This window comes from Saccopteryx bilineata, chromosome 2 (assembly GCF_036850765.1).
Source record: "Saccopteryx bilineata isolate mSacBil1 chromosome 2, mSacBil1_pri_phased_curated, whole genome shotgun sequence".
Lineage (NCBI taxonomy): Eukaryota > Metazoa > Chordata > Mammalia > Chiroptera > Emballonuridae > Saccopteryx > Saccopteryx bilineata.
In genome coordinates this window covers 34,313,736-34,326,248 of record NC_089491.1, presented here as the reverse complement: position 1 = coordinate 34,326,248, position 12,513 = coordinate 34,313,736, and the positions used below count along the sequence as shown (strand labels likewise).

The following is a 12,513-nucleotide window of genomic DNA, read 5'->3' as shown; positions in this document are numbered from 1 at the left end:
TCTTTTGTTTCTTTTTTGAGTGGTGCTCTAATGCTTTTCTTATTGAGTGTAATGAAGACTTTTATATGTATAGCATTCAACTCGGGCTGTTACAGTTGGTGTAAACATCCATTTGTTTGCTTTCCCATTTTGTGAGTGTATTTTAATTTACACTCAGTAGTCTAATCTGCCCATCTTTCCCTTTATTATGTCATCTTTTTCTTTTAAGTGCCAGAAAGTTGCTAAATTGGATTTTAATGATCTGTCCTACAAGGCCCAACTCAAAACGTCACCTCTTCCACAACACTTCCTCTGATCTCTGGTCTCCATTCCCCTCGGCCTAATCCACAGAAGGTGCCGACCAAACTTACTGATCTTTGCAGTGTGATGGTAGGATGATGGTATCTTGAAGTTCTAATTTGCATTTATCTTATTATGAGTGAGCGTGAGTTACTCTTCCTATATTTGAGAACAATTTGCAGATTCTTTCTGGAAACTGTTCACATTCTTTGCCTGTTTTCCAATTTGACTTGTTTTTCTTATCACTTGGTAGAAATGATCTTTTATATTAAGGAAATTGGCCCTTTATGATATGTTTACTAATCTACCCTTACCACCACTCTGTATACTTTTTATTTTGATGTTTCTTTTTTTTTTTCTCTTTAATTGAGAAAAAGGGAGATAGTGAGACAGACTTCCGAACGCATCCAGATCAGGATCCATCGGCAACTTCAGTCTTGGGCCAATGCTCCAATCAGCTGAGCTATTTTTAGCACCTGAGGCTGAGGCTGGGACCTACGAGCTATCCTCAGTGTCTGGGGCTAATGCTAGAACCAACTGAGCCAGGGGCTGCGTGAGAGGAAGAGAAAGAGAAGAGGGAGAGAAGGGGAAGAAGGAGGAGGAAATGGCCAGGGCTTGATGTTCCTTTTGAAGTATTTAAAAATAAAGTGAATTTATTCACTTTTAAAATTTATGTCTTCAGGTTTGGTGTCATATTTCCCACTATGAGTTTATAAAAGAATTTTTCATGGTTTCTTCTAGTTTGTCTGTCATCTCTCCCTTCCTCTTTCCTTTTGTTCTCCTCTCTCCTTCCCTTCCTTCTTTCTTTCCTTCCTCCTTTGTTTAATTTAATCTTTGATTCAAAAATGGCATAACTGGAGCAAGCTCACTTGTTACTGCCACTGACATTCTTCCTACATTTTTGCCTGGAGCAGCAGCTTCAGATCTGAAGCTCCTCAGAGTCCAGTTTCAGCATCCAAGGAAATACCATCCTGGTACCCTCAGGCCCCAGCTGGAGATGCTCTCGTGACCTGAGGAAGCACTCTATCCCCCCTTCCCCGTCCCAAGGCCTTGGCAGAATGAGGCAGTAGAGATCCTGTCCCTTTTCCTGGTCTGGCTCAGAGGGTGGAGAGCCACTACCCAAAATTCCTGAATCTCCTATGTCCACTCAGCAGCCTAAACAGATCCCATCTGTTGGAACTGAACACACAAGAGCTCATCTGCTGTCACCTGGAACTAAAGAGCACCTACAGGAACCTATTTTTAAGATCTTCACAGAGATAGGGACATCATCCTATCTGGTAAAGGTCAAGAATAGAATGGCTGTTTGTTTGTTTGTTTTTTTAAATAATCTAGATACAATAAGGGATAATGGAAAAAACCTACAGAGAGGAAAATCCCAACTGGACACATAGAAGAACATCTGTATTCAGAGTTACCCAGCAATGAAAGGCCGGTAATTATAAATAGTGAGATCCCTGTGTCTGGAGGTAAGCAAACAGAGGCTGAACCGTGACCTAGAGAGAACACAGAGGGGCTTCAAGGTGTCTATGAGCTCCCCAAAAACTGTACGAAAAAGTTTGTGTGGGTGTGTATGTGCATATAAACACATTTTTCTGAAAAGAGGATCCATGGCTCCCATCAGATTCACGAAGAGGATCCCACAACCCGAACAAGATCAGCAGTACCCTAGCTGACAGGTGATGTTAGGTCCTTTAGTGAGCTCAAATAATAGAAGCTCTCTGCAGTCCCCTAAAACCTAGTACTTAGGATTTTTCTCTCAATAGTCAAGCAACACTCAAGCTTCTTACAGTTACCAGTATAAGAATGAGCTATTAGAAAAATCAGGGAGCAATGATTTCAGGGCCTGGGATGGGATATGTGCCATCACATCCCCAAAAATGCTTATCTAATACATTTTGGGAAATGTTGGTTTTCTGATGTGACTTCTGAATTGCACTCGGGTTGATACTTTACCATTATTGTCCCATTAGTTCCAGGTCCACAATTAATTGTTGCTTGAACAACCTCATATGTTTGCCCTGTAGGTAATTATAGTGGTTACTGTTCAGTGAATAAATGATCCATTGTGTTTACAATGGGCTTGGAGTACAATATATGCCCCGGGTCTAAATCATGTTGGGTGCAAAATATTAAATGGCACTGACATTTTCTGCACCATTTGAGATAATGCACACTTTGATTAGATGGCTTGGCATCACGGTTCCTCTGGCTTCCGTCCCCTGAAACTTCCTTCCCTGAGCAAAGACTGCAGGTGCCTACTAGCACTCCTGAACTGCAGAACCAGAGGAGCCTGCAAAATCCTCTAGCTCTGGGATTCTCTACCCTGGCTGCACACTGCAATCCCCTGGAGAGATTTTCAAAAATATTAATGACTTGGTCTCACTCCAAACCAACTGAATCAGAACCTTTGGGCACATAGGCAGGGCATCTGTATTATTTAAAAACTTCCCAGATGATTGTGATGCCCAGGGAAGGTTGAGAACCACAGATAGAGGCCAACAATCTTAGCTTTTTTTTTTTTTCCTTTCAGTTTTATTTTGTATTGGTTTCGGGTGTACAGCTCAGTGATTAGACAATCACGTACCTTATATAGTGTTCCCCCCAATATTTTCAGTTCCCCTAGTGGTGCCATATATAATTATCACAATATTACTGACTCTATTCACTATATGTTACTTACATCCCTATGACTATTTTGTCACTACTGATTCATACCTCTTAATCCCTTCACCTCTTTCAGCCAATCCCCTCTGACCCCTGTCCTCTGGCGCTCACCACTTCACTCTCTGTGTCTATGAGTCTGCTTCAACTGTGTTTGTTCGCTTATGTTGTTCTTTAGATTCCACATATAAGTGAAATCATCCAGTATTTGTCTTTCTCTGACTTACTTCACTGAACATGATACCCTCCAGATCCATCCACACTATTGCAAATGGTAAGGTTTCATCTCTTTTATGGCCAAGTAATATTCCACTGCATATATGTACCACAGCTCTTTTATCCACTCATCTATTGATGAGCACTTCAGTTGTTTCCATAGCTTGGCTATGGAAAACGACGCTACAATAAATGTAGAGGTATATACATATTCTTTTGAATTAGCATTTTGGATTTCTTCAGATATATACTCAGAAATGGAATTGCTGGGTCATAAGGCAGATCCATCTTTAACTTTTGGAGGAAACACCATGTATTTTCCATAATGGCTGCACCACTATACATTCCTACCAACAGTGCACAAGGGCTCCCTTTTCTTCACATTCTCACCAAACACTTGTTTTTGATTTATTGCTGATAGCCATTCTGACAGATTAACACCCTCAGTTTTGAACAAGCAGGCTGAGACCCAGAAATGGGGGGATGCAGAGATATCCCCAGTCACCTATAAGAGAGAGAAAAGATGGACTCAAATTCAGGTCCAAAGGACTCAAACACCAGTGTTCTTTCTCATCCTGATGGCTGCCACCTGCCTCCGATGTACTTGCCAGACCTTCCCCCTCAACACAGTCAGTCACTCAGCATCTTGAAACAAGGGCCTTTGAATTAGGGCTCTAATTTGAAAGACCCAACCTTTCTGGCTTCTCCTGCCTTATTTCAGACAACCAAGTTCATTTCTTCCAGTATGTGCCTTGACCAGGCAAGCCCGGGGTTTTGAACCAGCAACCTCAGCATTCCAGGTTGATGCTCTGTCCACTGAGCCACCACAGGCCAGGATCAAGCTCACTTCTAAACACACAGTAATTGAGGCTTTGAGTTAATCTCTAAGCTAAGGATTTATTTCAGCAAGTACTTTTAAATTTACTTTCTAGTTTTGTTATTTCTAGTTTTATTGCATTTTCTTGAGAATTTGGCAAGTATAGCGCTTGCTTTTGGAGTTTATTGAGATTTCCTTTGTGGCCTATTTTAAAAATAAATTTTTATAAAAGTTCTATAGTGGCTGGAAAAGCAGATGGAGTCTCTAGTTGTAAACTACAAAATCACCAGACTATTTATGCATAAGCGATATAATCAAACTAACCAGTTATATTATTACCACATGCTTTGTATTTTTATTTACTTGACCTGTCAAAGACTAAAAGGTTTGTTAAATTTTTCTCCGTTATATCTGACAATTTCTTCATGTACTATTTCAACAGTTTTTGCTTTACATCCTTTGATTTTGTTGTTCTGAGCATAAATTTTCATCACAATTAGTGTTAGTTTTTCAGCAACATATGCCCTGGCCTAGTACAAATATCAGGCACTTAATCGCTGAGTAAACTGAGGGTTAAAATATTTTTCACAGCCCTGGCAGGATGGCTCAGCGGTAGAGCGTCGGCCTAGCGTGCGGAGGACCCGGGTTCGATTCCCGGCCAGGGCACACAGGAGAAGCACCCATTTGCTTCTCCACCCCTCCGCCGCGCTTTCCTCTCTGTCTCTCTCTTCCCCTCCCGCAGCCAAGGCTCCATTGGAGCAAAGATGGCCCGGGCGCTGGGGATGGCTCTGTGGCCTCTGCCTCAGGCGCTAGAGTGGCTCTGGTCGCAACATGGCGACGCCCAGGATGGGCAGAGCATCGCCCCCTGGTGGGCAGAGCGTCGCCCCTGGTGGGCGTGCCGGGTGGATCCCGGTCGGGCGCATGCGGGAGTCTGTCTGACTGTCTCTCCCTGTTTCCAGCTTCAGAAAAAAAAAAAAAATATTTTTCAGGGTAAAAGAAACCATTTGTCATTTTATTGCTTTTTGTTTTATTTTATACCTTGATTGATATTAATATTGAAACTGTTACTTTACTTTTTGCCTGCATTTGCCTGCCATAGCACTGATCCTCCTTCTATTTGTATGCTAGTAAGATCATTTTAAAGAATATTTCTTTTTTTTTTTTTTGTATTTTTCTGAAGCTGGAAACGGGGAGGCAGTCAGACAGACTCCCGCATGCGCCCGACCGGGATCCACCCAGCATGCCCACCAGGGGGTGATGTTCTGCCCATTTGGGGCATCGCTCTGTTGCGACCAGAGCCAGTCTAGTGCCTGAGGCAGAGGCCACAGAGCCATCCCCAGTGCCTGGGCCATCTTTACTCCAATGGAGCCTTGGCTGCGGGAGGAGAAGAGAGAGACAGAGAGGAAGGAGAGCAGGAGGGGTGGAGAAGCAGATGGGCGCTTCTCCTGTGTGCCCTGGCTGGGAATCGAACCTGGGACTTCTGCACGCCAGGCCGACGCTCTACCACTGAGCCAACCGGCCAGGGCCAAGAATATTTCTTGAAAAGAGTACATGAATGAATTTTAAATATATATGCTTGTTACTGTTAATAAATACTTCATTTTGCACTTATCTTTTTAGCGGTCTTGCTTTTTTTAATGCTTCCTTTTTGTTTCCTTTCTCCCTTTTGAGGTTGAGACTATAGATCGACCCTTCTCCATTCTGGATATATTAATCTTGCTTCTTGTTTCAACCTTCTAGATTATTACTTAATATCCTGAAGAAGAGTATGGGATTGAAAACTTCCTGAGAATGACTCTCTATTGCCTTGACTCATGATGATACTTAGCTGGGTATAAAATTCTTAGGCTACCACTTTTCCCCTTTGAAACTACATAGTGAGGCAGAGGAGAAATCTGGGGCTAGTTTGATTGTTGTTCATTTGTAGGTATCTGGTTTTCTCTGTTTGGATGCAGGAAAAAATTTTCTTAATTCTTAGAATTCAAAAAAATTGCCAAGATAGATCTTGATTTTATCTGGGACACAGAGAGTCCTTAGTATACACCCAAGTCTTTCAACTCACAAAATACACACACACACACACACACACACACACATATATATATACTATATAATAGATAAATATAGTATTATATGTAATTTATACTATGATACTTATTGTATAAATTTATATTATATTCATATATATTCTTTAACTGTCCTCCAGAACACCTGATCATCTATGTGTTCTCTTTGCATTCTCCAAATCCATAGCTCTCATATTTTCTTCCATGACTTCATCTATTGGTCCTTGTTCTCTGCATTCTGGAAGAGCACCTTATTTTATTCTATCTCTTTTATGACAGGGCATGTGCATATTCACTCATTTCTGGTAAAATGGCTATACTGTTTACATTCCCAGTAGCAGGGCACAAGGGTATTTGTCTCATTACATCATAGCCAATATTTGGTATTATCTGACTTTCTAATCCTTGCTAATATTTTGGGGATAAGGTGGCATTTCATTAGCATTTGACTTTGCAGCACTTTGACTGCAATGTGGTTGAGTAGCTGTACATAAACTTGTTAGCTGTTCAGGTTCTTTGTTCTGCAGGTTTGCTGATTTGCTTTTCAGCAGCTGCAGGTTCCTTTTTTTCCCTATTCCCTTTTTTTTTTTCAGAGAATGTGGGGCTTAATAGTAATTGGTGAGGGGGAAACTACCGTAAGGAGTTTAGGTGACCACTTGCTCTATATAAGCCAATGGTGTGACACAATGGATGCTCAAAGGCAGTGAAGTTTTTGGCTGCATTAATAACCATCTTTGTTTCTTGCCAAATAAAGATAAGAGTTGCACTGTGATTGTCTGCTCAGGCTACATATGGAGTACATGTCCAGGTAGGGCACGGTTTTTCAATATCAACACCACTGGCATTTTGGACTGCATACTTCTGTACAGTAGGGGCCTTACACATGGTAGGATATTTAGCAGCAGCCTTGATCTCTACCCACTGAATGCCAGTTGTTCTGTCCCTAGTCTTGACAACTAAAAATGTCTGTAGGCATTACCAGTTGTACCCTGGGAGGCAAAACTTGCCTCCAGTTGAGAACCACTGAGTTAGAGGGCTTCAGCAGAACAGCTGCCCTCACTTTCAAGGGGCACTTTGGTGTTGTACACAAGAGTGTGAACTGAAGAACTTAAATACAATCCTGACTCTAGTTATTATTTGTATGACCTCAAGCAAGTCACTTAACCCAACTGTGTGTTGATCACCTCATCTATAAAACAGGGATAAAAAATACCAGAAGTTAAGTCATGGGCTTATATTTTAAGGATTTAATGTGTTAATGTATGTGCTGACCTATACTTCCTGTTACACAAACATTAGTTGTTATTATTAATTAACTTAAACCAGTGCATTGGCTTCCTGGTGGGAGCCTCAGAAACCCTCCCCTTCCCTCCTCCACCCCACATCCTCTCCAGACCAGCACACTACAGTCCCTCCTAAGAATCATGACTGTGAGTACCAATAGCAAAGGAAGAACAGAGGAGCAAACAGGGAAGAAAAAAAAAGAGGAGACAGTAAGGACAATCAACAACAAAAGCCAGACCCTGTAGAGATTTGGATTAGGACAATGATTAGTTTCTTATTTTTATTTTTTTAGTAAGAGAGAGAGACAGACAGGAAGGGAGAGAGATGGTGAGATGCATCAACTCATAGTTGCATCACTTTAGTTGTTCATTGATTGCTGCTCATATGTGCCTTGAGTGTGACAGGGTGCTCAAGCTGAGCCAGTGACCCTTTGCTCAAGCCAGCAACCTTGGGCTTCAAGCCAGTGACCTCTGGGCTCAAGCTGAGGAGCCTGTGCTCAAGTTGAATGAGCCCATGCTCAAGCCGGTGACCTTAGGGTTTTGAACCTGGGACTTCAGCATTCCAGGCTGACACTCTATCCACTGTGCCACCACCAGACAGGACAATGATTATTTTATGAGGCAAGGTTCAGAATGCCAGGAGACCAAGTTTGGGAGGATTTTCTCAATCCTGCTCCATCCACTTCATCATTAGTGAAGCTTCCAAACTTCTGGAGTGCCAATGAATCTTAGAGCCCTCCTTGGTCCTTTGAGGTAGGAGTTACCTTCCATTTTACAGCTAAAGAAACCATGGCCCAGAAAGGTGACATAGCGGTGCAAGGTCAGTATGGGAAATATGAACCTGGTCTTTTTTTAAATTTTAATTTATTGTGTTTACATAGATTCTAGTGTCCCCCTAAATGCATCCCCCCTCCCCCATGTTCCCCTCAACATTCCCCTTGCCCCCCTCCCTGCAACGCCCTCCCACCTTCCCTCCAGGATTTGCTTTTCTGCTCTCTATAACGCTGTGTTATGTGTATATAATTTCACCAATCTCCTTCCCTTCTCTGATCCCATCCTCTCATCCCCTTTCCCTCTGTCCGCTTTCCCTCTGGTCCCTTTGATCCCACCTCTACCTCTATTCCGTTCCTCAGTTCACATTGTTCATTAGATTCCTCAAATGAGTGAGGTCAAATGGTATTTTTCTTTCTCTGTCTGGCTTATTTCACTTAACATAATAGTTTCCAGGTCCATCCATGTTGTCACAAAAGGTAAGATTTCCTTCTTTCTCATGGCCCCATAGTATTCCATAGTATATATGTACCAGAGCTTTTTAATCCACTCGTCCACTGATGGACATTTGGGCTGTTTCCAGATCTTGGCTATTGTAAACAATGCTGCCATAAACATGGGGTCCATTTCTTCTTTTGAATCATTGATGTGGTGTTCTTGGGATATATTCCTAAAAGTGGTAAGCTGGGTCAAAAGGCAGTTCCATTTTTAATTTTTTGAGGAATCTCCAAACTGTTTTCCACAGTGGCTGTACCAGTCTGCATTCCCACTAGCAGTGCAGAAGGGTTCCCTTTTCTCCACATCCTCGCCAGCACTTATTATGTGTTGTTTTGTTAATAATCGCCACTCTGACTGGTGTGAGATGATATTTCATTGTGGTTTTAATTTGCATTTCTGTAATGATTAGTGATGTTGAGCATTTTTTCATCTGCCTATTGGCCATTCTTTGGAGAAGTGTCTATTCATTTCTTTTGCCCATTTTTTGATTGGATTGTTTTTCTTCCTGCTGTTGAGTTTTACAAGTTCTTTATAAATTTGGTTATTAACCCCTTATCAGATGTATTTTTGAATATGTTCTCCCATTGTGTGGTTTGTCTTTTTATTTTGTTCTTATTGTCTTTAGCTGTACAAAAGCTTTTTAGTTTGATATAGTCCCATTTGTTTATCCTGTCCTTTATTTCACTTGCCCATGGAGATAAATCAGCAAATATATTACTGCGAGTGATGTTGGAGAGCTTACTGCCTATGTTTTCTTCTAGGATGCTTATGGTTTCACAACTTACATTAAAGTCTTTTATCCATTTTGAGTTTGGACCTGGTCTTTTGACTTCATACCTAGTTCCCTTTCTTCAACCAGCTCTGGGTTGTCAGTCCCAGGTCAGATAGGGCAATGATCCAGGGCTAGGTCTTCCTTCTGAGACCTGGCAACACAGGGAAGAGATGGCTTATTCCAAGGCTTCCAGAGTCTCCCCAAGTTTCCATGGTGGGCACAGTTGGTCCTGCAGATTCTGGGAACATACTCTTAACCAGCAAAGTGGATGGGAAGAGAGCCATTAACATCTCTCTCCGGGTGGGCAGCTCCAACCTGCCACACAATGTTTTGTGAGAATATAAGGTCTGCTTATTGAACACTAAGTACCTCTGTGCAGAGAGACGCGGAGAGCTGATACAAATACAAGGCCACGTTTGGGAGCTGGGAAACCATGCTTAACTCCATCTCTGACTGTGAGAACTGGGCAAATCATTTCCCCTCTGTAGGTGTCTATTTTTCTCATCCCTGAAAAGGATGGATTGGACCAAAGATTTCAAAGGTTCCTCGCAACCACAAAATTCTATGCTTCTCTCTCTAACAACTGAGGAAAATGATTAAGGATATTGTTAGTTTTGTGTGGGTGTGTGTTTCATTCAATCTGATATATTCAGGTAATTGTCATTGTGTCTCACTCCTCTTTGCAGATATAAACCTGGATAAAAATAATGTAAATACACCTCCCAACTTCAGAATCTTGATTAACTTCCCGGCCACTGATGAATTCTTGCCTAAATGCAATTCAGTATTTACCTGGTTTGGGGCCTCTGAGTTTACCTTTTCTGCAGAAAGAAACAAGTTTTCAGTGGCAAGTATAGCCCACCAAGAGCAGCCCTACTCGCTAAATCCTAGGTGAGAAATTCGGGCCAGATGCGAGATGGGAGAAATGATTGAGGCTTGTTTTTTTCTCTGTTCAGTTTAATCTTTTTCCATGGGTTTGCTGACTGTTTCTGTAATTAAATGAGGGAGGTATTTGTCATCTAGGGCTCCTTTCAGCCAAGATGAATGGAATGCAACTTTCTCAGGAAGCTTCTGACAAAACCCTGTTTGTGGCCAGTGCCAGGATGTGTACAAAGGCACCGGGCGGTGCGCGTTGGGAACTTGGGTCCACTTCAGGTCTGCACCAGGTCACCGCTGCATCCAGCCCCAGAGAAACACTGTTTGGACACAAAGTGCTTCAACATAGATGCCTGTGAGATTAATGGACGTGGAGTGGCTGTAAAACATCTCCCGAGGTAATGCGGGAAAATGAATGCCAGACATTTGGGTGAGTTCTTGAGGCCCCACTCCCTCAAAAGGCCAGTTCAGGCATCGCACACAGACTTGCTCTAAGGTTTGAAACCTCTTTAGGCTGAGAGAGCCGGGCTGGAACCACCTGAGGAACACCCATTTCTCCTTCCTGTTGCTGAGGGTTAGTGCCTAATCATCCATTCAGAGGTGCACAGCACTTCGGCTTTTACGACCCACTCTGATGACCACGTTCTTATTGGGAACTCATAACCATTTGTGAGGCAGGTAGTGAAGGCATTATTACCTTTGTGTCCTAGTCAAAAAACTGAGGCTCAGGCAGGTAGAGTGACTTGCCCGAGGCATGGCAGCTAGCAAGGGACAAAGCTGGGATCTGAGCTCAGATATTCTCACTCCTTGAAGCCATCGCAGAATGAGCGCCTGCCGTGGGGCAAGCATCGCATGAAGGGCTTGGCATTTGCCTTCTCATTTAATGTGCAAAACAACCCTAGGAGGTAGACACGATTGTCACCTGCATTTTTCAGATGAGGAGACTGAGGCTCAGAGAGGTTAAGTCACTTGCATTTAGTCACACAGTAAGCAACTGGCAGAGCAGTGAGACCAACTTCATGAGCCTTTGCTCATTCCATACACTTTTATGCTTCTTCTCTGTGATAAACAATTTCCAGAGCATGTTTAACTTTAGTCTAAGTTTTGATCTTCACAAAAACCCATGGTGTAGGTAGAACAGATTTTATTACCCTCATTTAATAGATAAGGAAACCGGAGCTCAGAGAGGTTAAGTGATTTCCTCAAAGTCAAATGTTAGCAAGTGGCAAGGCTAGGCTTGAACTTGGGGCTTTTGTTCGTGGCATGCAGCTCTCTCTCTCAAACATGCAAGACTGCGTTTTAGAGAGGCAGTTGGGTAGCAGCTGGGAAAGCAACTGGGACATTTAAAAGAAGGGACAAGAAAAAATAAAATTTGTTTATGAAAAACAATCATACTGCATCCATGGCTTATTATGCTTTTGATTCCCCAAAATGATCCAATTCAATTATCTGAAACAAATGTCAAAGATACATTTGATTTTTTCATTTAAGAGAAAATTCTTCACATTTTTCTTTTCAAATTTCTATTATAAAATATGAACTACATATAGAAGTGAATGAAATATGCATGTTTCCGCTGCAGGAGTAATAACAAAACCAATATCCAACTGCCCATCACTTACTTAGTTTAGGAAACGGCTTTGATTTATTTGTAAATAGTAAATTGTAAGATAATTTAATTTTTTGCTCTCTATGATATAATTATTTTTGTTATGTAGCATTCCGTGATTTTTGTTTCCTTCTTCATTCCCCTCTTCAAAACTTCTATTATTTTATGTAAAGAAGAATGGAAATCAAATATTACTTTTCCTCAAATTTTCTTTTTTTTTTTTTAAGTCACACATGGGAGTAAAACAGAGAAACAGCAAAACCAAGTCAGTGCTGAGACAGCAGTTTGTTCTGTAAGAATTTGGGGTTTCAGCTTGGACAAGTTGGGTCTGAATGCCAGCCTCACTACTCACTAGGCAACTTTGGAAACATAACCTCACCTTTTGAGATCTGTCTCCTCTGTAAACCGGGGTGACACACACCTGTCTCAGGGTGGTTATGAGGTCGGAAATAGCATAGGCACCCAACTAGTGATTGCTAAAGTTAGATCACAACTTCTAGACTTAGAATTCTGTTATGAGATTAGATGGGATTTCTTACAAGTATGAAAGGCCTTTTAACTTATAAGGCCCTTCCCTTCAATAATACCACATTGCCAGGGAGGGCCAAGTGAAGGAGTATACCCATTGTACAGAGGAGAAGCCTCAGTGAGTGAAAGTGTTT

At 41.9% G+C, this 12,513-nt stretch overlaps 1 protein-coding gene across 1 annotated transcript in view; it reads right to left on the bottom strand.

The window, feature by feature from the left end:
• The window catches only part of GABBR2 (gamma-aminobutyric acid type B receptor subunit 2), a 394,966-nt gene that overhangs the window by 250,654 nt on the left and 131,799 nt on the right, over positions 1 to 12,513 (bottom strand). The gene's annotated exons all lie outside the window — the stretch shown is intronic.